Here is a 24,986-nt window from a genome sequence, read left to right as displayed (position 1 = left end):
AAAATATGGTCAAACGCTACTCTGGGGGCAGACACCCAAGGGTGTCTGACAACCTTCAATGCACTAGGACTGATGGTAGATCATGTGTAAAGGAGTTTTCCCATAAATATTATTTATCACCTATCCACAGGAAAGGTGATAATTATCTGATCGGTGGGGTTTTGACCGCTAAGACCCCCACCAATCACAAAATCGGGCTTACCTTTTTGTACCTGGGAGCCTCATAGGAATGGAGCGGTAGTGCGCAATCACTATGGGGCTGCCTAAGATAGTGCTCGGCCTCTCATAGAAACGAATAGAGCGCTGGTCAAGCATGCGCGCTACCGCTCATTTCCTATTGGGCTTCCAGGAACGGCAATGTAAGTTTGTTCTCGTGATCGGTGGAGGTTCCAGCGGTCGGACCCCCACCGATCAGATATTTATCACCTATCCTGTCGATAGGTGACAAATAATGATTATGAGAAAACCCCTATAAGTATACACAGGGTTACCATGGTAACAGATACAGTTAGGAAGATGACATCACTGGCTTAAATAGTGTCATGGCGGACTAGCAGATTTTCCACAAATTTGTCAATCACCCTCCTGTATCATGATAATTCATTATAATTTGATCTTCATACTGGGTGACAACCAATGCTGCCACCATAACATCTCCCCTATGGGTTGTCACTCAACTTTCTTAGACTTATGCAGTACAAAAATGGGATATAAGTGGTATGAAGGCAGGGGATGTAGACAGATTTGTTATTCGTGAGATTGAAACAGATAAGCGACAACCCATTTGGGATCTGTAATGGTGGCCATATTTATTTTCATTCTGCATTCCCCAAGGCAAATATAAGTATAACCCAGGTAGGAACATGTAATACCTGAGGTATTCTCTGCAGCTCATCTCTCCTTGTCTGTAGACCTGACTGCAAATCATAAACATCTTATTGTATATTTTCATTGTGTGGTTATTTTATATAATACAGATCAGTCCGCATTTACAGGCAGCCACCCTCAGTATCTGGACGAGGCGCAGAATGTGCCCCCCAGGAGTCATTCCCTCCAGTGCGTCCATCGCTCATTGTACTGATAATATACGGGGGCTGCACCTTTCCTCATTTGGTTTTGTGATTTATGCTGCCACCGAAATCCCATCAGTCACAGGTTACTGTTGTGTTGTAAAATCCCTTCAGTCTCCGAGGCCTGATAAGAGAGTTTATCTCAAAAACTGCACAGAGCTGCTCAGTCGTCTGTGCAGAAAATCCGTAAAACCCTAAAAAAAAAGACACCGCATCTTTCTATACAGAAACAGAAAAATCACCAGATTGTTTTGTGTGGACAGTAATGTGCTACTTTTTTGTTGTTGTTGCAAAATATAGTAAATATCTTCTTGTATATAGGAGGCAGTATTATAGTAGTTATATTCTTGTATATAGGGGCAGTATTATAGTAGTTATATTCTTGTATATAGGGCAGTATTATAGTAGTTATATTCTTGTATATAGGAGGCAGTATTATAGTAGTTATATTCTTGTATATAGGGGGCAGTATTATAGTAGTTATATTCTTGTATATAGGAGCAGTATTATAGTAGTTATATTCTTGTACATAGGGGGCAGTATTATAGTAGTAATATTCTTGTATATAGGAGCAGTATTATAGTAGTTATATTCTTGTATATAGAGGGCAGTATTATAGTAGTTATATTCTTGTATATAGGGGGCAGTATTATAGTAGTTATATTCTTGTATATAGGGGGCAGTATTATAGTAGTTATATTCTTGTACATAGGGGGCAGTATTATAGTAGTTATATTCTTGTATATAGGAGCAGTATTATAGTAGTTATATTCTTGCATATAGAGGGCAGTATTATAGTAGTTATATTCTTGTATATAGGGGGCAGTATTATAGTAGTTATATTCTTGTATATAGGGGGCAGTATTATAGTAGTTATATTCTTGTACATAGGGGGCAGTATTATAGTAGTTATATTCTTGTATATAGGGGCAGTATTATAGTAGTTATATTCTTGTATATAGGAGGCAGTATTATAGTAGTTATATTCTTGTATATAGGGGGCAGTATTATAGTAGTTATATTCTTGTACATAGGGGGCAGTATTATAGTAGTTATATTCTTGTATATAGGGGGCAGTATTATAGTAGTTATATTCTTGTCCATAGGAGAGGATAGACGTGTGCTTGTGAGCTCCCTGTTAGGACTATGCATGGCTTCTGACCCAGGTGGAGGGGAGGGGTCCTGGGCTGATGATCCTGGGAAAGCCCAGAGTCTGGAGTTTGGCCTGCAGCATGGAGATGGTGGAGGTGATGATCTGGAAATGGTGGCTGGTGAGTCAACTGAATCTCATGATGTTGGTGAATTGTGCACAAAAATGACAAAGAAAAATATCTTTAAAATGGAAATGCAAGTTCGCAAATTGAGAACTGAAATTAACCAAGAGACTGATCCAAAGGCAAAGCTGATGAAATGTGAGTGTCTGGATGTTTGCACACGTGAGCTGGTTATATTGAAGGAGAAATTGCAGAAAGAATCATGCACAGTACCCAAAATAAAGAACTGGGCAATTGAGAACAAAAGGGAGACCAGAGCCCAAACTGTGAAGAGAAAAAATATCATTGCAAAAAAAGACACTGACTATAAGACTGTATATAATATTGTGGAGCAGGGAAACCCTGGAAGATATGAGTGTGCAGTGGCTGGAGGATCACATCTCTCATCATGTGTGGGGTCTGTGCAATCAGCCAACACAAATGCTGCTAAAGCTGCAGAGAAATGTGTGCTAGCTGACGAGGGGTTAACTGCAGTAGACTCTATGTGCAGTACTGATGAAGTGAATGCGAGTGGCACTCCTGGGAGTGAGCAAGAAAGTGCCTCATGTCCTGATATTATAAGTGAGACCTCGCTCAGCGCGGTGATTGACAGTCTGATATCGGATGAACCAGTGGCACAGGCTGAGGCGGACATTGCAGACCCTGTTCTGGAGGTTCAGCCGTCCGCAGGGTCAGTGAATGGAGTGCAGGTTACACAGCGATCAGGAGCAGACACAGGAGGATCTGCAGTACAATCAGCTGAGGAGAGGTCCAGTCCTGACCCACCTGCTGACAGACCTCAGTACAGGAGACTGTTCTCCAGCGTCACAAGACCGACTAACCCCACACCTCAGAGGAGGAACGCGGTCAGAATCAGGTACTCAGGACCAGAGGAAAACCTCCCCTCCAGACTCTACATTGGGAAAGTTTTGTTGAAAGAGTTTATGAAGTTTAAAGCTTCTGAGGTGTTCGCTCTGATCCACGTTCCCTCCAGCAGGAATTATGACATCAGTTTCAAGCTGCAATATAGTCTAGACTTATTCTGGAGTATTTATAACGATACAAAGGAGCACGCGATGTGGGAGCATCTACATGTCATCCAGCTGACTAAACCCCAGGTAGTCACCGCCACCGTCCTGTTCCAGTCTGAGGTGGTGGCCCTGGCAGATTTGCAGCACTGGTTGAGCAGATATTGTGAGGTGAAGAGACTGCCAACAAAGATCTATGATGAGGAGGAGATCTGGAATGGAGGATATTCTGTCAAGATCCAGCTGGTTCAGGAGAATGGAGTGACCAGACATCTGCCGCACTCCTTCTACCTGGGCTCGGAGAGAGGCGTATGTTACTACCCTGGTCAACCGCGACTGTGCCATAGATGTGGGGGCAGACACCTGGCATTCAACTGTTCCCGTATTAAGTGCTCACTATGTGGTCAGTTTGGGCATGTGAAGGATGATTGTACAGGACCTGTCATCTGTAACCTGTGCTTAGGACCTGGACATACATTCCGGGAGTGTCCGCATGCAGAACATAATAAGGAGGAGACCTTTAAAGAAGCCATGGAGGAAGAGCAGGAGGATGTCTCCATATGTGTAGATATGACCCCAGAACCTGGAAGTCCCAGCGAGGATGTGAGCCAAAGTACCAGAGATCGTGCTCCAGAGACGAATGTCCCATCTGTGGATGCTGCACAAGTGTCACCAGCCACTGAAAATAGAGGTCATGCTAAAAGTAAAATATCCAGTCACTCTGTCACCAAAACATCTAAACATCTGCCCAACACCAGTAAGGAACCAGCTGATCCAGCCGCAGCGACCAGTAAAAAACCAGCGGGGCCAGCCGCAGCGACCAGTAAGAAACCAGCTGATCCAGCCGCAGCGACTAGTAAAAAACCAGCTGATCCAGCCGCAGCGACCAGTATCGATGAGGAGGGATTTCAGACGGTTAAAAGGAGAAGTAAAATAGATGATTCTTCTAGGAAAAAAATCACTGCTGCAAAGAAATCACCGGAGTCTCCAGTGCTGGCGATAACTGGGGGACGTTACTGTGCGCTGGGAGAAGATGACCAGGAAGAAGAAGCAGAGATGGAGCAAGTCTCCTCACACATCCCAGATGACGAACCTCAGGATGAAGATGCTGACCCCCCAATGTCCACCAAAAGATGGGGTGTTACAGGACATAGCAGTGGAAGAAGAAAAAAAAGTAGGAAAGACATGTAACCAGGATGATGCTGAAAATCACCTCCATCAATGTGAACAGTGTGAAGAATAGGAGCAGGCGGCGGGCGATATTCCAGCGTCTGTCTGACGACAAAACCAATGTCATCTTTATACAAGAGACTTATCTACAGAGTAATGTCCCTGCTGTGTCCCTGTCCCTGCAGTCACCACATCTATTGGGACAGTGAAAATCTCAGTTGCTGTATAGAGACTTCTAGCCCGAACTCCGTTTATATCATAGAGGTTCACTATATGCCAAAAATGTGGTGACCGTGTCCCATCTGTGGTGTGCGCGATGCTGCCCGGTCACCAATAAAGAAGAACTCTCCTGTAATACGGTCTAGAATAATATCATGAAAAATAGTTGAAACAATCTATACTGGCGCAATATTCATATATTATGGTTTGTTTAATGATTGTGATGTTATTGAGAGACATACGTTTATTTTCTTTATCTGTTATGAGTGTATTGCAAAGGTATTGTAATAATTTGTTGCAAGTTTTCAAATAAAAAAGATAATTATAGTAGTTATATTCTTGTATATAGGAGCAGTATTATAGTAGTTATATTCTTGCATATAGAGGGCAGTATTATAGTAGTTATATTCTTGTATATAGGGGGCAGTATTATAGTAGTTATATTCTTGTATATAGGGGGCAGTATTATAGTAGTTATATTCTTGTACATAGGGGGCAGTATTATAGTAGTTATATTCTTGTATATAGGGGCAGTATTATAGTAGTTATATTCTTGTATATAGGAGGCAGTATTATAGTAGTTATATTCTTGTATATAGGGGGCAGTATTATAGTAGTTATATTCTTGTACATAGGGGGCAGTATTATAGTAGTTATATTCTTGTATATAGGGGCAGTATTATAGTAGTTATATTCTTCTATATAGGAGCAGTATTATAGTAGTTATATTCTTGTATATAGGGGGCAGTATTATAGTAGATATATTCTTGTATATAGGGGGCAGTATTATAGTAGTTATATTCTTGTATATAGAGGGCAGTATTATAGTAGTTATATTCTTGTATATAGGGGGCAGTATTATAGTAGTTATATTCTTGTATATAGGGGGCAGTATTATAGTAGTTATATTCTTGTACATAGGGGGCAGTATTATAGTAGTTATATTCTTGTATATAGGGGCAGTATTATAGTAGTTATATTCTTGTATATAGGAGCAGTATTATAGTAGTTATATTCTTGTATATAGGGGGCAGTATTATAGTAGTTATATTCTTGTATATAGGAGCAGTATTATAGTAGTTATATTCTTGTATATAGGGGGCAGTATTATAGTAGATATATTCTTGTATATAGGGGGCAGTATTATAGTAGTTATATTCTTGTATATAGGGGCAGTATTATAGTAGTTATATTCTTGTATATAGGGGCAGTATTATAGTAGTTATATTCTTGTATATAGGAGCAGTATTATAGTAGTTATATTCTTGTATATAGGGGGCAGTATTATAGTAGTTATATTCTTGTATATAGGAGCAGTATTATAGTAGTTATATTCTTGTATATAGGGGGCAGTATTATAGTAGATATATTCTTGTATATAGGGGGCAGTATTATAGTAGTTATATTCTTGTATATAGGGGCAGTATTATAGTAGTTATATTCTTGTACATAGGAGGCAGTATTATAGTAGTTATATTCTTGTATATAGGGGCAGTATTATAGTAGTTATATTCTTGTATATAGGAGGCAGTATTATAGTAGTTATATTCTTGTATATAGGGGGCAGTATTATAGTAGTTATATTCTTGTATATAGGGGGCAGTATTATAGTAGTTATATTCTTGTATATAGGAGGCAGTATTATAGTAGTTATATTCTTGTATATAGGGGGCAGTATTATAGTAGTTATATTCTTGTATATAGGGGGCAGTATTATAGTAGTTATATTCTTGTATATAGGGGGCAGTATTATAGTAGTTATATTCTTGTATATAGGGGGCAGTATTATAGTAGTTATATTCTTGTATATAGGAGGCAGTATTATAGTAGTTATATTCTTGTATATAGGGGGCAGTATTATAGTAGTTATATTCTTGTATATAGGGGGCAGTATTATAGTAGTTATATTCTTCTATATAGGGGGCAGTATTATAGTAGTTATATTCTTGTATATAGGGGGCAGTATTATAGTAGTTATATTCTTGTATATAGGGACAGTATTATAGTAGTTATATTCTTGTATATAGGGGGCAGTATTATAGTAGTTATATTCTTGTATATAGGGGCAGTATTATAGTAGTTATATTCTTGTATATAGGGGGCAGTATTATACTAGTTATATTCTTGTATATAGGGGACAGTATTATAGTAGTTATATTCTTGTATATAGGGGGCAGTATTATAGTAGTTATATTCTTGTATATAGGGGCAGTATTATAGTAGTTATATTCTTGTATATAGGGGGCAGTATTATAGTAGTTATATTCTTGTATATAGGGGCAGTATTATAGTAGTTATATTCTTGTATATAGGGGCAGTATTATAGTAGTTATATTCTTGTACACAGCGGGCAGTATTATAGTATTTATATTCTTGTATATAGGGGCAGTATTATAGTAGTTATATTTTTGTATATAGGGGACAGTATTATAGTAGTTATATTCTTGTATATAGGGGCAGTATTATAGTAGTTATATTCTTGTATATAGGGGCAGTATTATAGTAGTTATATTCTTGTATATAGGGGACAGTATTATAGTAGTTATATTCTTGTATATAGGAGCAGTATTATAGTAGTTATATTCTTGTACAGAGCGGGCAGTATTATAGTATTTATATTCTTGTATATAGGGGCAGTATTATAGTAGTTATATTCTTGTATATAGGGAGCAGTATTATAGTAGATATATTCTTGTATATAGGGGCAGTATTATAGTAGTTATATTCTTGTATATAGGGGCAGTATTATAGTAGTTATATTCTTGTATATAGGGGGCAGTATTATAGTAGTTATATTCTTGTATTTAGGGGACAGTATTATAGTAGTTATATTCTTGTATATAGGGGACAGTATTATAGTAGTTATATTCTTGTATATAGGAGGCAGTATTATAGTATTATATTCTTGTATATAGGGGGCAGTATTATAGTAGTTATATTCTTGTATATAGGGGCAGTATTATAGTAGTTATATTCTTGTATATAGGGGGCAGTATTATAGTAGTTATATTCTTGTATATAGGGGACAGTATTATAGTAGTTATATTCTTGTATATAGGGGACAGTATTATAGTAGTTATATTCTTGTATATAGGAGGCAGTATTATAGTATTATATTCTTGTATATAGGGGGCAGTATTATAGTAGTTATATTCTTGTATATAGGGGACAGTATTATAGTAGTTATATTCTTGTATATAGGGGACAGTATTATAGTAGTTATATTCTTGTATATAGGAGGCAGTATTATAGTATTATATTCTTGTATATAGGGGGCAGTATTATAGTAGTTATATTCTTGTATATAGGGGCAGTATTATAGTAGTTATATTCTTGTATATAGGGGGCAGTATTATAGTAGTTATATTCTCGTATATAGGGGGCAGTATTATAGTAGTTATATTCTCGTATATAGGGAGCAGTATTATAGTAGTTATATTCTTGTACATAGGGGCAGTATTATAGTAGCTATATTCTTGGATATAGAGGTAATATTATAGTAGTTATATTCTTGTATATAGGGGCAGTATTATTGTAGTTATATTGTTGTACATAGGGGGCAGTATTATAGTAGTTATATTCTTGTATATAGGAGCAATATTATAGTAGTTATAGTAGTTATATTCTTGTATATAGGAGCAGTTATATTCTTGTATATAGGGGGCAGTATTATAGTAGTTATATTCTTGTATATAGGGAGCAGTATTATAGTAGTTATATTCTTGTATATAGGGGGCAGTATTATAGTAGTTATATTCTTGTATATAGGGGGTAGTATTATAGTAGTTATATTCTTTTATATAGGAGCAGTATTGTAGTAGTTATATTCTTGTATATAGGAGCAGTATTATAGTAGTTATAGTCTTGTATATAGGGGGCAGTATTGTAGTAGTTCTATTCTTGTATATAGGGGGCAGTATTATAGTAGTTATATTCTTGTATATAGGGAGCAGTATTATAGTAGATATATTCTTGTATATAGGGGCAGTATTATAGTAGTTATATTCTTGTATATAGGGGCAGTATTATAGTAGTTATATTCTTGTATATAGGGAGCAGTATTATCGTAGATATATTCTTGTATATAGGGGCAGTATTATAGTAGTTATATTCTTGTATATAGGGGGCAGTATTATAGTAGTTATATTCTTGTATATAGGGGGTAGTATTATAGTAGTTATATTCTTTTATATAGGAGCAGTATTGTAGTAGTTATATTCTTGTATATAGGAGCAGTATTATAGTAGTTATAGTCTTGTATATAGGGGGCAGTATTATAGTAGTTATATTCTTGTATATAGGGGGCAGTATTATAGTAGTTATATTCTTGTATATAGGGGCAGTATTATAGTAGTTATATTCTTGTATATAGGGAGCAGTATTATAGTAGCTATATTCTTATATATAGGAGGCAGTATTATAGTAGTTATATTCTTGTATATAGGGGCAGTATTATAGTAGTTATATTCTTGTATATAGGGGGCAGTATTATAGTAGATATATTCTTGTATATAGGGAGCAGTATTATAGTAGTTATATTCTTGTATATAGGGGGCAGTATTATACTAGTTATATTCTTGTATATAGGGGACAGTATTATAGTAGTTATATTCTTGTATATAGGGGACAGTATTATAGTAGTTATATTCTTGTATATAGGGGGCAGTATTATAGTAGATATATTCTTGTATATAGGGGCAGTATTATAGTAATTATATTCTTGTATATAGGAGCAGTATTATAGTAGTTATATTCTTGTATATAGGGGGCAGTATTATAGTAGATATATTCTTGTATATAGGGGCAGTATTATAGTAGTTATATTCTTGTATATAGGGGGCAGTATTATAGTAGTTATATTCTTGTATATAGGGGGTAGTATTATAGTAGTTATATTCTTTTATATAGGAGCAGTATTGTAGTAGTTATATTCTTGTATATAGGAGCAGTATTATAGTAGTTATAGTCTTGTATATAGGGGGCAGTATTGTAGTAGTTCTATTCTTGTATATAGGGGCAGTATTATAGTAGTTATATTCTTGTATATAGGGGGCAGTATTATAGTAGTTATATTCTTGTATATAGGGGGTAGTATTATAGTAGTTATATTCTTTTATATAGGAGCAGTATTGTAGTAGTTATATTCTTGTATATAGGAGCAGTATTATAGTAGTTATAGTCTTGTATATAGGGGGCAGTATTATAGTAGTTATATTCTTGTATATAGGGGGCAGTATTATAGTAGTTATATTCTTGTATATAGGGGCAGTATTATAGTAGTTATATTCTTGTATATAGGGAGCAGTATTATAGTAGCTATATTCTTATATATAGGAGGCAGTATTATAGTAGTTATATTCTTGTATATAGGGGCAGTATTATAGTAGTTATATTCTTGTATATAGGGGGCAGTATTATAGTAGATATATTCTTGTATATAGGGAGCAGTATTATAGTAGTTATATTCTTGTATATAGGGGGCAGTATTATACTAGTTATATTCTTGTATATAGGGGACAGTATTATAGTAGTTATATTCTTGTATATAGGGGACAGTATTATAGTAGTTATATTCTTGTATATAGGAGGCAGTATTATAGTATTATATTCTTGTATATAGGGGGCAGTATTATAGTAGTTATATTCTCGTATATAGGGGGCAGTATTATAGTAGTTATATTCTCGTATATAGGGAGCAGTATTATAGTAGTTATATTCTTGTACATAGGGGCAGTATTATAGTAGCTATATTCTTGGATATAGAGGTAATATTATAGTAGTTATATTCTTGTATATAGGGGCAGTATTATAGTAGTTATATTCTTGTATATAGGGAGCAGTATTATTGTAGTTATATTCTTGTACATAGGGGCAGTATTATAGTAGCTATATTCTTGGATATAGAGGTAATATTATAGTAGTTATATTCTTGTATATAGGGGCAGTATTATTGTAGTTATATTGTTGTACATAGGGGGCAGTATTATAGTAGTTATATTCTTGTATATAGGAGCAATATTATAGTAGTTATAGTAGTTATATTCTTGTAAATAGGAGCAGTTATATTCTTGTATATAGGGGGCAGTATTATAGTAGTTATATTCTTGTATATAGGGAGCAGTATTATAGTAGTTATATTCTTGTATATAGGGGGCAGTATTATAGTAGTTATATTCTTGTATATAGGGGGTAGTATTATAGTAGATATATTCTTGTATATAGGGGCAGTATTATAGTAATTATATTCTTGTATATAGGAGCAGTATTATAGTAGTTATATTCTTGTATATAGGGGGCAGTATTATAGTAGATATATTCTTGTATATAGGGGCAGTATTATAGTAGTTATATTCTTGTATATAGGGGGCAGTATTATAGTAGTTATATTCTTGTATATAGGGGGTAGTATTATAGTAGTTATATTCTTGTATATAGGAGCAGTATTATAGTAGTTATAGTCTTGTATATAGGGGGCAGTATTGTAGTAGTTATATTCTTGTATATAGGGGGCAGTATTATAGTAGTTATATTCTTGTATATAGGGGCAGTATTATAGTAGTTATATTCTTGTATATAGGGAGCAGTATTATAGTAGATATATTCTTGTATATAGGGGCAGTATTATAGTAGTTATATTCTTGTATATAGGGGCAGTATTATAGTAGTTATATTCTTGTATATAGGGAGCAGTATTATAGTAGTTATATTCTTGTATATAGGGAGCAGTATTATAGTAGATATATTCTTGTATATAGGGGCAGTATTATAGTAGTTATATTCTTGTATATAGGGGCAGTATTATAGCAGTTATATTCTTGTATATAGGAGCAGTATTATAGTAGATATATTCTTGTATATAGGGGCAGTATTATAGTAGTTATATTGTATATAGGGGGCAGTATTATAGTAGTTATATTCTTGTATATAGGGGGTAGTATTATAGTAGTTATATTCTTTTATATAGGAGCAGTATTGTAGTAGTTATATTCTTGTATATAGGAGCAGTATTATAGTAGTTATAGTCTTGTATATAGGGGGCAGTATTATAGTAGTTATATTCTTGTATATAGGGGGCAGTATTATAGTAGTTATATTCTTGTATATAGGGGCAGTATTATAGTAGTTATATTCTTGTATATAGGGAGCAGTATTATAGTAGCTATATTCTTATATATAGGAGGCAGTATTATAGTAGTTATATTCTTGTATATAGGGGCAGTATTATAGTAGTTATATTCTTGTATATAGGGGGCAGTATTATAGTAGATATATTCTTGTATATAGGGAGCAGTATTATAGTAGTTATATTCTTGTATATAGGAGCAGTTATAAAGTAGTTATATTCTTGTATATAGGGGGAGTATTATAGTACTTATATTCTTGTATATAGGGGGCAGTATTATAGTAGTTATATTCTTGTATATAGGGGCAGTATTATAGTACTTATATTCTTGTATATAGGGGGCAGTATTATAGTAGTTATATTCTTGTATATAGGGGCAGTATTATAGTACTTATATTCTTGTATATAGGGGGCAGTATTATAGTAGGTATATTCTTGAATATAGGAGCAGTATTATAGTAGTTATATTCTTGTATATAGGGGCCAGTATTATAGTATCCTATAGTATCCTATAATCCCCCTAAATCCAGTTCTACTGCTCTGTGTTGCGGATGAAGCGTGTGATGCTACGCTGCTTCCGTTACTGCCATTCACTACTATAGGAGTTGCAGAAACAGCGTAGATCAGCGAGCTACGCTGTTTCCTTCTGCATGGTCGAAAATCACACGCTTCAGCCGCAGCACAGCAGTAGAACGGGGTTTAGTAGGCCCCGTTCTCGATATAGGTGCAGGCCCTACATGTGGGACCCGCATCTATCCGACATTTATGACATATCCTGTAAATATCCAAGAAAGATAGTAGAACAACAGCACACGTCTCCAGATAATCAAAGTGGTTTTATTGTCAGAACATCCACGACAAACGAGCCTGTTTGATTATCTGGAGACGTGTGTTGTTGTTCTATCTTTCTTGGAATTTTACATCATGCCAGAGTGGGTTTGCCTGGCTTGACAGCGTGCACCGCACCAGACTCGGGATTTGTGCTGCTTCAAAATCCTTTACTTTGCTTCATATCCTGTAAATATGTCATAAATGTCTCTGATGGGAAAACTCCTTTAACCTCCATAACTTCACTAGAGAATGTGATATTTTTTGGTTGTGCTGTGGTGGATTACCTCTGAGATGGGTTCCTCTCCTCTGACACTGGTCGGCCGCAGCCTCGGGATTTTCTTTAGAAGTGATTTTTATTCCTCAGGAAGCTGCAATCAAAGTATTCAAAATTCTCTTCCACATTAATGTCCGCATGAACGTTTCTATGTTCAAAAGATGATGAACATTAAATACTGCAGGGTTACTCTGTAATTATCACCCCCTGAATTTTTTATAAGCGCCCCCTTATTAAAGCAGCTACATAACAACCCTAATTAAACGCGAACGGATAATGTGCATGACGCCTAATATAAGTCCTTTAGTCGTCTTCTATCAAGTTGTTCGTAATTTTATTCAGCCGTTCTATAGATTTGCCGAAAAATTGTGTGACAACCAATATGGCTGTCACAGGAAGCTAATCTATACAGAGATAAAGGAACGGGGGTTGGGATGTATCTGTATAACTCAACGCAGATTTACTCATCCAAAAACCACAGATTTTACGCGAATTGGCGCGGTTTTGCACGCTATTTTGCCATGCGTTTACCATGTTCTTTCCTGTATAAGCCATGGCTAAAAACAGCATTGCAAAATTGCGCCAATTTGTGGTAAAACTGAGCAGTTTTTGCCACCACGGCTCATTACCCCTACGTGTATGGGCAGCCTAATGAGGATTTTAGCATTGATGAGATAATTAGATATAAGAATTAAAATGTGCAAATTCCACTGCAGCATATGGCGGAAACCCGCTACAAGCGCTGTGTGGGCTTTTATTTATCTGCGGCCATACGTTTCTAGATGTCTCGGGAAGTTTACCTGAACAGAAAAAAAAAATTTAAACAACCAAGAATTATTCATTTCTTAATTGAAAGAGAAAAAACCCCAAAAAACATTAACCCCTTATGGTGTATGATACTGTATGTAATCCTTGTTACCTCCTCGCACTGGGTAATGTAAAAACTAGAACTTATTGTAGTCTGTGGCTTTATGATCACCACTGCTGCCCATTGAAATTCAGGGTTATTGATCAGTCAAGACGCCCCAGCACAAGGGTGATGTGAACAAACAAGGGGTTACCGGCAAAAACATGGGGCCATTGGCCACCACAAGTGGGAGGTGGGGATAGCACTGATCCCCACCTCCCACTTGTGGTGGCCAATGGCCGCATGTTTTTGCCGGTAACCCCTGGTTTGTCTTTGCAGCCCGTTTTTGTGTCAGAGCCTAATATACTCTAGTACTATGGTGGGCTAGTCAGACCCTGGTCCGTAGACCTCAATGTAATGCTTTGAGCACGGCTGACATGAAATCTGTTGTAGGTGGCACTGTAGAGCTTTACACGCTATATACATGTAGAGAGGCATGAATACTTAGTGTGTATAGCAGGAACATGTCTGGTGCGTGTGTTTTTGCTAAGGCCCCCTTCACATCACGTTAATTTCCATCTGTCGGAGGTATACGCCTGGAGTCGGGACAGTGACCCCCTGGAGTCGGGACAGTGACGCCTGGAGTCGGGACAGTGACGCCTGGAGTCGGGACAGTGACGCCTGGAGTCGGGACAGTGACGCCAGAACAGTGACATCTGGATCTTCCCCATGGCCAAATACCGCGGGCAGAGCGCTTCCCGAGGGCGGCAGTTCTTCCAGTTACATCACTGTAGCTTCCCGACGTATACACAGGCTATTGGAGAGCTATTTACACGTTTATCGCTTTTCCGACATACACGATAAATGTAACGCAGAAACGTGGTCTGAAGGGGCCTACTTTGGCCCTTCTTTATTCACACATATTAAAGCCACAGACAGCATGTTTGATAATGCCCGCAGCGAGGCAGCGCCAAACCGGCACCTTATTCAAACACACGTCCGCGACTTGCTGTCTATTTATATCCTAGACCCGCTCAAGTCCCGGTAGTTCAGCAAAAACGAAATTGATCGTTGTGTTCTCGAGTCCGCTTATTAGATTTAAAAACATTACATTCTCAAGTCACCGCCGCGTCTCCAGGGACGATCCGCAGCCGTGTATCTTGTTGTGGGGGAAATACTGAAAAGAAGTGACTATTTTTTTTTAATGCTTTTGTCTCATTTCTTCAATTCCGGGGAGAAGTGAAATTTTTATCTTCCCATAAATCGAAAGAAAAAGAGAAAAATGATGCAGAGCGTGATGCACGGGTCTATAATGCCAATTATTTGTACCAGAAAACCTTTTTCCACATTGGCGCCGGGCGCCAGCTGTGCTCAATTGCTTCCTATGATTTGAGGCCGTGCTACTACATGCCTCATGTTTAAAGATAAAAGGTTTGTTTGCCGGTGATCCTCCGCCATATATCATCACTAGGACCGGATTGTAAAGAGGATCTCTTGGCTTCGGTGTCAAATTAGACCCAGTCACCGGTCGTGGATGGACTGTCCATTTTCTATCCACTTTGCTTGTGACCTTGTCTGCAAAGGTCAATGACTTATAACCCCCATTATTACCTAAAGCTATTGGGAATGGAAGGAAGATCTATGTATTGACAATATTGCCTTCCTTCTTTACCACAAATTAAAACCGCCAAAGGGATAAAATTAGAGGAAATTTTCTAGTTGTTTCGATCATACGACCAGTGGGAGCTTAATTTTATAATTTCATTCATTTATGTTCATGTTGGGTCCTTATTATAAAAAAAAGGGGCTAACAATGGGTTAATTCATCAAAATATAATAATCTGAGCTATTCCGGGAGCCCCCCACCATAGATTAAAATGAGAGATTAATAAGCATTGCTTACTGATTCATTTTAGCATTTTCATTAATATTTTTTCATGGACAGACGTAGTCCATCTGGAAAGGATCTGGTTCATGAATAGAATGCCAGAACTGCAGTAAAAACTGACACCGTGAAATATGAGGTTTTGTGGATGGCAGTCACAACCCCAGTGGCGCTCTTATGGCTGCCATTAGTGAGCCCCCCCCCCCCAGATCTTCTACCTAGCCTGTGTTTTTGGGGCTTGAACTTTTTAGCGCCTTGTAATGGACAGACTAGTGGGTTTCTGCTGATTAACAGCAGTCAATGCAAACAAGAACTTCTGCAGTATAAAGCACTATGTATCTTTATAGGGGGTAGAGCTGTATTTCCATATCACCAGCTACCCTTCACATAGCCATAGGGTTAGGTGGTAAAATTCTGTCTGCCTGTAACGGCCACTAGAGGGAGCTCACTGAAGGCAGATTTATTATTGAATCCAATGGGAGCTGTATAAATCTGTATGCAGTAAGCTCCCCCTAGTGGTGCCTGCAGGCTGACAGAATATTATCATACCACTCAATGACTGTGGGAAGCGAAGCAGGGGTTTCGGAGCTCTGTATCAGGAAACTGGTGCTCTGATATATTCTGAAATTAATCCGCATAGGACTATGGATATTAGTGATCCTAATGTACTTGGAGTCACAGAACAGAGCTCTGCCGGTATATACCATAGGAGGATTTTATAGAACTATACAAGCGCTTGATTATTCATCTGCACCCGATATTCAGCCCAGGGGCTTAGTGCGCCAGCTGAGATTTTTATTAATTTATTGCTTAATTATTTTACTGTCTCCATCCAAAACAACTCCTTGTATCCAGTCACCACTACTGTGATAAGAGACACCTATATAACATGCGGATACATCCTGCTGTATATGTCGGGGCTGGTCCGCACAATCCCATTCTTTTCCGCTAAGTCATACTTTCAGGGAGCGGAGATCTGCACTTCTATTTGTAGGGTCCGTTAGCTGTATCCTTAGCGCTCACATGGAGGGAAACCTTAAAATAATTGTCCAAACTTTTTATCTAAATAGGTTCACAATTTCGCCATAATTAATTTCTTAATGTGTCTTTATCTAAGAGCTTTGTTTTTTCTGATACAGAGCTCCAAATCCCCTACATAGACATAAATTGAAAAGATAACATGCTGGCTGCCTGCATACTGTTTATACATTGAACTCCATTATAACTTTGTATACAGTCTGCTCCTATTCTCCCTCTAGTGGTGGCAGCAGGTAGCCGGTATGTTGTTTTTCTTTAAATTTATATCTATATGCAGGGGATTTGGAGCTTTGTATCAGAAAAAAAGCTATAAAGATTTATTAAGAAATTAATTGACACCGACTTAAAAATGATATTGTGATAAAAGGTGAACATTCCCTTTAAGATCACCTGCTGTAATGGCAGGAAGGAGGTGAAGGGAAAGTGAGCCCTAATCTACCCACCGCCCTGTCCCTGCCTACTTGCAACGATCCGCCCTAGGCGACGAGGTACAACTGGGCGGCGGTCCCTACGCTGGCTAAGTGCACAGGAAGACAAACAGGGAACACGCAAGGGAAGGGGCAGTAGCCACGGAACGCCACGAGGAAACGGGGCGGCGAACGAACAGTCAGGACCAGGACGAAGTGAGTACACCCGAGCGGGCACGGAGACAGAAGCAAGCCAGGGGCAAAGCAAAGCAGGTCAAGCAGAACTGCAGCAAGGCAGAAGCACTGCAGAAGCAGGCTGGAGCAAGCAGCAGTGGGGCCAGGAATCCAAAAGAATTACAAGCACTGAGGGAGAGCACAGGGCAGGTAATAAAGGGCAGGGGGCGGAGCTAACTCCGACAGACCAGGCCGCGATAGGCTCTTCCACTCCTGAGCCTGCCACCCTGGTTGGTGGGAGATGGTGTCAGTCGAACAGGTCTGGCCTCAGGTGTGGATTGATTAATCCCAGGAGTATAGCTAGATGAAGTACCTGGCAGATCCCTAACAGTACTCCCCCTTTTATGAGGGGCCACCGGACCCTTACTAAGGGGACCCGGTTTAGTGGGGAAGAGGAGGTGGAACCTCCTGATCAATACCCCAGCGTGAACATCACGGGCAGGTACCCAAGTCCTCTCCTCCGGCCCGTATCCTCTCCAATGGACCAGGTACTGGAGGGAGCCCTGGACCATCCTACTGTCCATAATCTTGGCCACCTCGAATTCCACCCCCTCAGGGGTGAGAACGGGAACAGGAGGTATCCTCGAGGGGGACCAGGACGGGGAGCAGCGTTTAAGGAGGGAGGCATGGAAGACGTCATGTATGCGAAAGGATGGGGGGAGCTCCAGACGGAAGGATACAGGGTTGAGGACTTCAATGATCTTATAAGGTCCAATAAATCGGGGAGCAAACTTCCTGGACGGGACCTTAAGGCGCAAGTTCCTGGACGACAACCAGACCAAATCCCCGACGACAAACCGGGGGTTAGCAGAACGTCTACTATCCGCCTGAATCTTTTGTGCGCTCTGGGACGCCTCTAGGTTCTTCTGAACCTGGGCCCAGACAGTGCACAGTTCCCGATGAACCTTCTCTACCTCAGGATTATTGGAACAACCAGGGGAGACGGAGGAGAACCTTGGGTTAAACCCGAAATTACAGAAAAACGGGGAGACCCCTGACGAGTTACTGACCCGGTTATTCAGGGAAAATTCAGCAAGGGGAAGGAATGAGACCCAATCGAATTGACAGTCAGAGATGAAGCACCTTAAATATTGTTCCAGGGATTGGTTGGTCCTTTCCGTTTGGCCATTAGTTTCGGGATGGAAGGCGGAGGAGAAGGACAGATCAATCTCCAACTTTTTACAAAAAGCTCTCCAAAATAAGGAAACAAATTGTACCCCTCTGTCAGAAACGATATTGACTGGGGCCCCATGGAGACGCAGGATGTGTTTCACAAACAAAGAAGCTAACGTCTTGGCGTTAGGTAGCTTCTTAAGGGGCACAAAGTGGCACATCTTGCTGAAGCGGTCGACTACCACCCACACCACCGACTTGCCCTGAGATGGAGGCAAATCGGTGATAAAATCCATGGAGATATGGGTCCAAGGTCTCTGGGGAATGGGCAAGGAACGTAGTAGGCCCGCAGGTCGGGACCTAGGGGTTTTGGACCTAGCGCAAACCTCACAAGCGGCGACGTAAGCCCTAACATCTTTAGGCAACCCAGGCCACCAATAGTTTCTGGTAATGAGGTGTTTGGTGCCCAAGATGCCAGGATGACCAGATAGAGCGGAGTCATGGTTTTCCCTGAGTACCCTCAGCCGGTATTGCAGGGGAACAAACAGTTTGTCCCCAGGGACGTTCCCGGGAGCTGCACCCTGATCAGCCGCGATATCAGAAGCTAAATCAGAATCCGTGGCAGAGACGATTATACCAGGGGGTAAAATACAAGCAGGATCCTTCTCGGAAGGAGGATTGGCCATGAAACTACGTGACAGAGCGTCAGCCTTAATATTCTTGGACCCAGCCCTATAGGTAACCAAGAAATTAAATCTGGTAAAGAATAGTGCCCACCGAGCTTGTCTAGGATTAAGCCTCTGGGCCGATTCTAGGAAAACCAGATTCTTGTGATCCGTAAGGACCGTTACCTGGTGTCTGGCCCCCTCCAGGAAGTGCCGCCACTCCTCAAAAGCCCATTTAATGGCTAGAAGTTCGCGGTTGCCAATATCATAGTTACTCTCCGTGGGCGAAAAGTTCCTAGAGAAGTAAGCACAGGGGCGGAGATGGGTGAGGGAGCTGGTACCCTGGGACAAGACGGCCCCCACTCCCACCTCGGAAGCGTCAACCTCCACAACAAATGGCTCCTCTTGGTTGGGCTGAATCAGCACGGGGGCCGAGATAAAGCACTTCTTGAGAGTCTCAAAGGCCTGGACGGCCTCAGGGGGCCAATGGAGGACATCGGCACCCTTGCGGGTAAGGTCCGTAAGAGGCTTAGCGACGACCGAGAAGTTGGCAATAAATCTCCTGTAATAGTTGGCGAACCCTAAAAAACACTGTAACGCCTTAAGGGAGGCAGGTTGGACCCATTCCGCCACAGCTTGAACCTTGGCAGGGTCCATGCGGAATTCATGAGGAGTGAGGATTTGCCCTAAAAATGGTATCTCCTGTACCCCAAAGACACATTTTTCAGTCTTAGCAAACAGATTATTCTCCCGAAGGACCTGGAGCACCTTCCTGACATGCTCCACGTGGGAGGACCAGTCCTTGGAAAACACCAGTATGTCATCAAGGTACACAACAAGAAAATTACCCAGGTACTCTCTCAGGATTTCATTAATAAAATTCTGGAAGACAGCAGGGGCATTACACAACCCAAAGGGCATGACCAGGTATTCGAAATGACCCTCGGGTGTGTTGAACGCAGTTTTCCACTCATCCCCCTCTTTGATGCGGATAAGGTTATATGCCCCCCGTAGATCGAACTTAGAAAACCATTGGGCTCCCTGAACCTGATTAAAAAGATCCGGAATCAAAGGAAGTGGGTACTGGTTCCTTACGGTGACCTTATTCAGGTTACGATAATCAATGCACGGCCTAAGACCACCATCCTTCTTCCCCACGAAGAAGAAGCCAGCACCTACAGGAGAAGTCGAGGGGCGAATGAAACCCTTGGCCAGGCATTCTTGGATATACACCCTCATCGCTTCACGTTCAGGACATGAAAGATTAAATATCCTACCCTTAGGAAGCTTGGCACCAGGCACCAAATCGATAGCGCAATCGTAATCTCTATGGGGGGGCAACACCTCGGAGGCCTCCTTAGAAAACACATCGGCGAAGTCCTGAACAAACTCAGGAAGCGTGTTTACCTCCTCCCGGGGAGAAATAGAGTTAACGGAAAGACATGACATAAGACATTCATTACCCCATTTGGTGAGATCCCCAGTATTCCAATCAAATGTGGGATTATGCAATTGCAACCAGGGAAGGCCTAAAACCAGATCAGACGATAATCCCTGCATCACCAGTACAGAGCACTGCTCCAAATGCATGGAGCCAACCAGGAGTTCAAAAACAGGAGTATGCTGAGTAAAATAACCATTAGCAAGGGGGGTTGAGTCGATTCCTACTACAGGGATAGGATAAGGTAAATCAATACAAGGCATCTTTAGAGACATAGCAAATTCCACAGACATGATATTAGCAGATGAGCCAGAATCCACGAAAGCACTGCCCGTGGCAGACCGGCCAGCAAACGAGACCTGAAAGGGAAGCAAAATTTTATTGCGTTTCACATTAACGGGAAATACCTGTGCGCCCAAGTGACCTCCCCGATGATCACTTAGGCGCGGAAGTTTTCCGGCTTCTTATTCTTGCGCCTGGGACAGGTGTTCAGTAGATGCTTGTCGTCCCCACAGTAGAAGCAGAGACCATTCATTCTGCGAAACTCCCTACGTTGTCGAGGGGACATGGAGGCCCCGAGTTGCATAGGTACCTCCGAGTCCTCCGTGGAGGGGCGAGGAGACGGGACCTCGGGGGGGATCGCAGAAAAGTCAGAGGGGAGCACACTGAAGCGTTCTAGCTGACGTTCCCTGAGACGTCGGTCAAGTCGTACTGCTAGGGCCATAACCTGGTCAAGGGAGTCAGGCGAGGGGTAGCTAACCAGCAGATCCTTCAGGGCGTCAGATAATCCTAACCTAAACTGGCACCTTAGGGCCGGATCGTTCCACTGAGAAGCTACGCACCACTTCCTAAAATCAGAACAGTATTCCTCAACCGGTCTCCTACCCTGACGTAAGGTCACCAGCTGACTCTCGGCTAAAGCAGTCCTGTCAGTCTCGTCGTAAATGAGTCCGAGGGCAGAGAAAAAACGATCAACAGAGGAAAGTTCAGGGGCGTCAGGAGCCAAGGAGAAGGCCCACTCTTGGGGCCCTTCCTGGAGTCGGGATATGATGATACCCACCCGCTGGTTCTCGGAACCTGAGGAGTGGGGCTTTAGGCGGAAATACAGTCTGCAACTCTCCCGGAAGGAGAGAAACGTCTTACGGTCCCCTGAAAACCGGTCAGGTAACTTGAGGTCGGGTTCTAGAGGTGAGGTGAGGGGTACTACTAAAGCAGCGTCACCCTGATTGACCCTTTGGGCCAGGGCCTGGACCTGTAGGGAGAGGCCCTGCATCTGCTGGGTCAGGGTCTCAAGGGGGTCCATGACAGCGTCAGCGTAGGAGAAATGGTAGACTAGGTAAGGGCTTGTAATTATGTACTGGCAGGAAGGAGGTGAAGGGAAAGTGAGCCCTAATCTACCCACCGCCCTGTCCCTGCCTACTTGCAACGACCCGCCCTAGGCGACGAGGTACAACTGGGCGGCGGTCCCTACGCTGGCTAAGTGCACAGGAAGACAAACAGGGAACACGCAAGGGAAGGGGCAGTAGCCACGGAACGCCACGAGGAAACGGGGCGGCGAACGAACAGTCAGGACCAGGACGAAGTGAGTACACCCGAGCGGGCACGGAGACAGAAGCAAGCCAGGGGCAAAGCAAAGCAGGTGTTAGGGATCTGCCAGGTACTTCATCTAGCTATACTCCTGGGATTAATCAATCCACACCTGAGGCCTGACCTGTTCGACTGACACCATCTCCCACCAACCAGGGTGGCAGGCTCAGGAGTGGGAGAGCCTATCGCGGCCTGGTCTCTCGGAGTTAGCTCCGCCCCCTGCCCTTTATTACCTGCCCTGTGCTCTCCCTCAGTGCTTGTAACTCTTTTGGATTCCTGGCCCCACTGCTGCTTGCTCCAGCCTGCTTCTGCCTTGCTGCAGTTCTGCTTGACCTGCTTTGCTTGCCCTGGCTTGCTTCTGTCTCCGTGCCCGCTCGGGTGTACTCACTTCGTCCTGGTCCTGACTATTCGTTCGCCGCCCCGTTTCCTCGTGGCGTTCCGTGGCTACTGCCCCTTCCCTTGCGTGTTCCCCGTTTGTCTTCCAGTGCACTTAGCCAGCGTAGGGACCGCCGCCCAGTTGTACCTCGTCGCCTAGGGCGGGTCGTTGCAAGTAGGCAGGGACAGGGCGGTGGGTAGATTAGGGCTCACTTTCCCTTCACCTCCTTCCTGCCATTACAGCAGGTCAAGCAGAACTGCAGCAAGGCAGAAGCACGGCAGAAGCAGGCTGGAGCAAGCAGCAGTGGGGCCAGGAATCCAAAAGAATTACAAGCACTGAGGGAGAGCACAGGGCAGGTAATAAAGGGCAGGGGGCGGAGCTAACTCCGACAGACCAGGCCGCGATAGGCTCTTCCACTCCTGAGCCTGCCACCCTGGTTGGTGGGAGATGGTGTCAGTCGAACAGGTCTGGCCTCAGGTGTGGATTGATTAATCCCAGGAGTATAGCTAGATGAAGTACCTGGCAGATCCCTAACACCTGCTTAACGTAATTTTTTTGTTGATGAGCTTGTTTTTTGCGGGACGAGTTTTCTCATTTGCACCATTAATTTATTGATTAGCCTTTATGGGGAATGTAACCCCCCCCCCCCCACACAATTCCGCCATTATTTACATTTTGTTCCCCGCTGTATACCGTGAGGTAAAAATAACAAGTTAACGTTATTCGACGGATCATTATGATTGCGGTGGTCATGGGTTAAAAGAGGGAGGCTATTGACTAAGGGTATAACGGCTGGTATCAAATGTAACTCTGATCCCTGTCGTTACAATGGGAACTCGGCTGTCAGTCATAGTCAGGGCTCTCGCTATGATCACCCGGGCACAGCTCCTGTACCTCCATGATCACCGAAACGTCATCACTGCATGTCATGTAGCCTTAGGCCTAATTCACACGGCCATGTTTGGTCCGTGATATACGGACCGCGTGTTGGCCGCATGCCCCGGGCTGAACACGGTTCAGGGAGCTGGACTCCTAGCATTATAGTTATGTATGACGCTAGGAGTCCTTGCCTCACTGCGGGAATACTGTCCTATACTGTAATCATGTTTTCAATATGGGACAGTAGTCCCACAGGAAGGCAGGGACTCACAGCATTATGGATGACTGTGCTGCTTGTTGTGTTGAGGGGTTAAAGGGTAACTAAACTTTCAGAAAACTTCTGACATGTCATAGTCATGTGTCAGAAGTTTTGATCGGTGCGGGTCCGAGCACTGAGACCCCCACCGATCGCTAAAACGAAGCGGCAGAAGCGCTTGGGTGAGGGCCGAGCCGTTTGGTTCCTGATCAGGCTTTTCTCGGAAAGCCGAGCTATTGGTATACGGACTCAATAGAAGTTTTGATCGGCAGGGGTCTGAGCACTGAAACCCCCACCGATCACTAAAGTGCTGAGCTGCTTAGTTTCTGATCATCTTTCTATTGAGTCTGTATACCAATAGCTCGGCTTTCCGAGAAAAGCCCGATCAGGAACCAAGCGGCTCGGCCCTCACCCAAGCGCTTCTGCCGCTTCGTTTTAGCGATCGGTGGGGGTCTCAGTGCTCATACCCCTGCCGATCAAAACTTCTGACATGTGACTATGACATGTCAGAAGTTTTCGAAATGTTTAGTTACCCTTTAAGAACACCGAAGAACCAGAGCAATAGAAGATGGAGGAAAACATTTTGGAGGAAGGCGATTCATATGGTGATAATCACTAATAATGATAGTAATATAATTACCAGCTCCACGGCCCTGTATAATGACATTTCACATGCTGTCCCTTTAAGAAGATTGGGCTTGATATGTTCCAGGATCCTGTTGTTGGTTTTCATGGAGTCCATTGTCTTCCAGATTGGACACTTCTATTATGACGTTCTAGAGAAGATGTTTTGTGGGTCTTTTATCCATTTGTCGCTACATTACATACTGTATATAGTGATAACCGGGAAATCTATGTATATTACATGCAATGCCTGACTCATACGCTTGACTCATGATTATCTTTAGAGGCGCTGAGTGGTCCTGTCAAGGGTCGCCTATTAATATTCCTGCATATTGCTTTCCTCCTGAATATGTGAACTTTCAGAAGTAATTTTGTATATAAATCCCCAGCGTATGACTCAGATCAGACTGTTCAGCTTTAAATTAGACTTTATATATTCCCGTTATATTAGATGTCAGAATCCACCAGCAGAACGGAAGATCTGTAGTGTCAGGAGCTCATAGAAGACCGAAATATCTAATCATATGTCATCAGTAATATCTATCTATCTATCTCTATCTATCTATCTATCTATCTATCTATCCATCCATCCATCCATCCATCCATCCATCCATCCATCCATCCATCCATCCATCCATCCATCCATCCATCCATCCATCCATCCAT

At 41.6% G+C, this 24,986-nt stretch overlaps 1 protein-coding gene across 1 annotated transcript in view; it reads left to right on the top strand.

Annotated features, from left to right (window-relative positions):
• The window catches only part of RAB26 (RAB26, member RAS oncogene family), a 168,864-nt gene that overhangs the window by 36,145 nt on the left and 107,733 nt on the right, over positions 1-24,986 (top strand). The window lies entirely within an intron of this gene.

The sequence above is a fragment of the Rhinoderma darwinii genome, chromosome 6, assembly GCF_050947455.1.
Source record: "Rhinoderma darwinii isolate aRhiDar2 chromosome 6, aRhiDar2.hap1, whole genome shotgun sequence".
NCBI classification, from domain to species: domain Eukaryota; kingdom Metazoa; phylum Chordata; class Amphibia; order Anura; family Rhinodermatidae; genus Rhinoderma; species Rhinoderma darwinii.
This window is presented reverse-complemented; position numbering and strand designations above follow the sequence as displayed.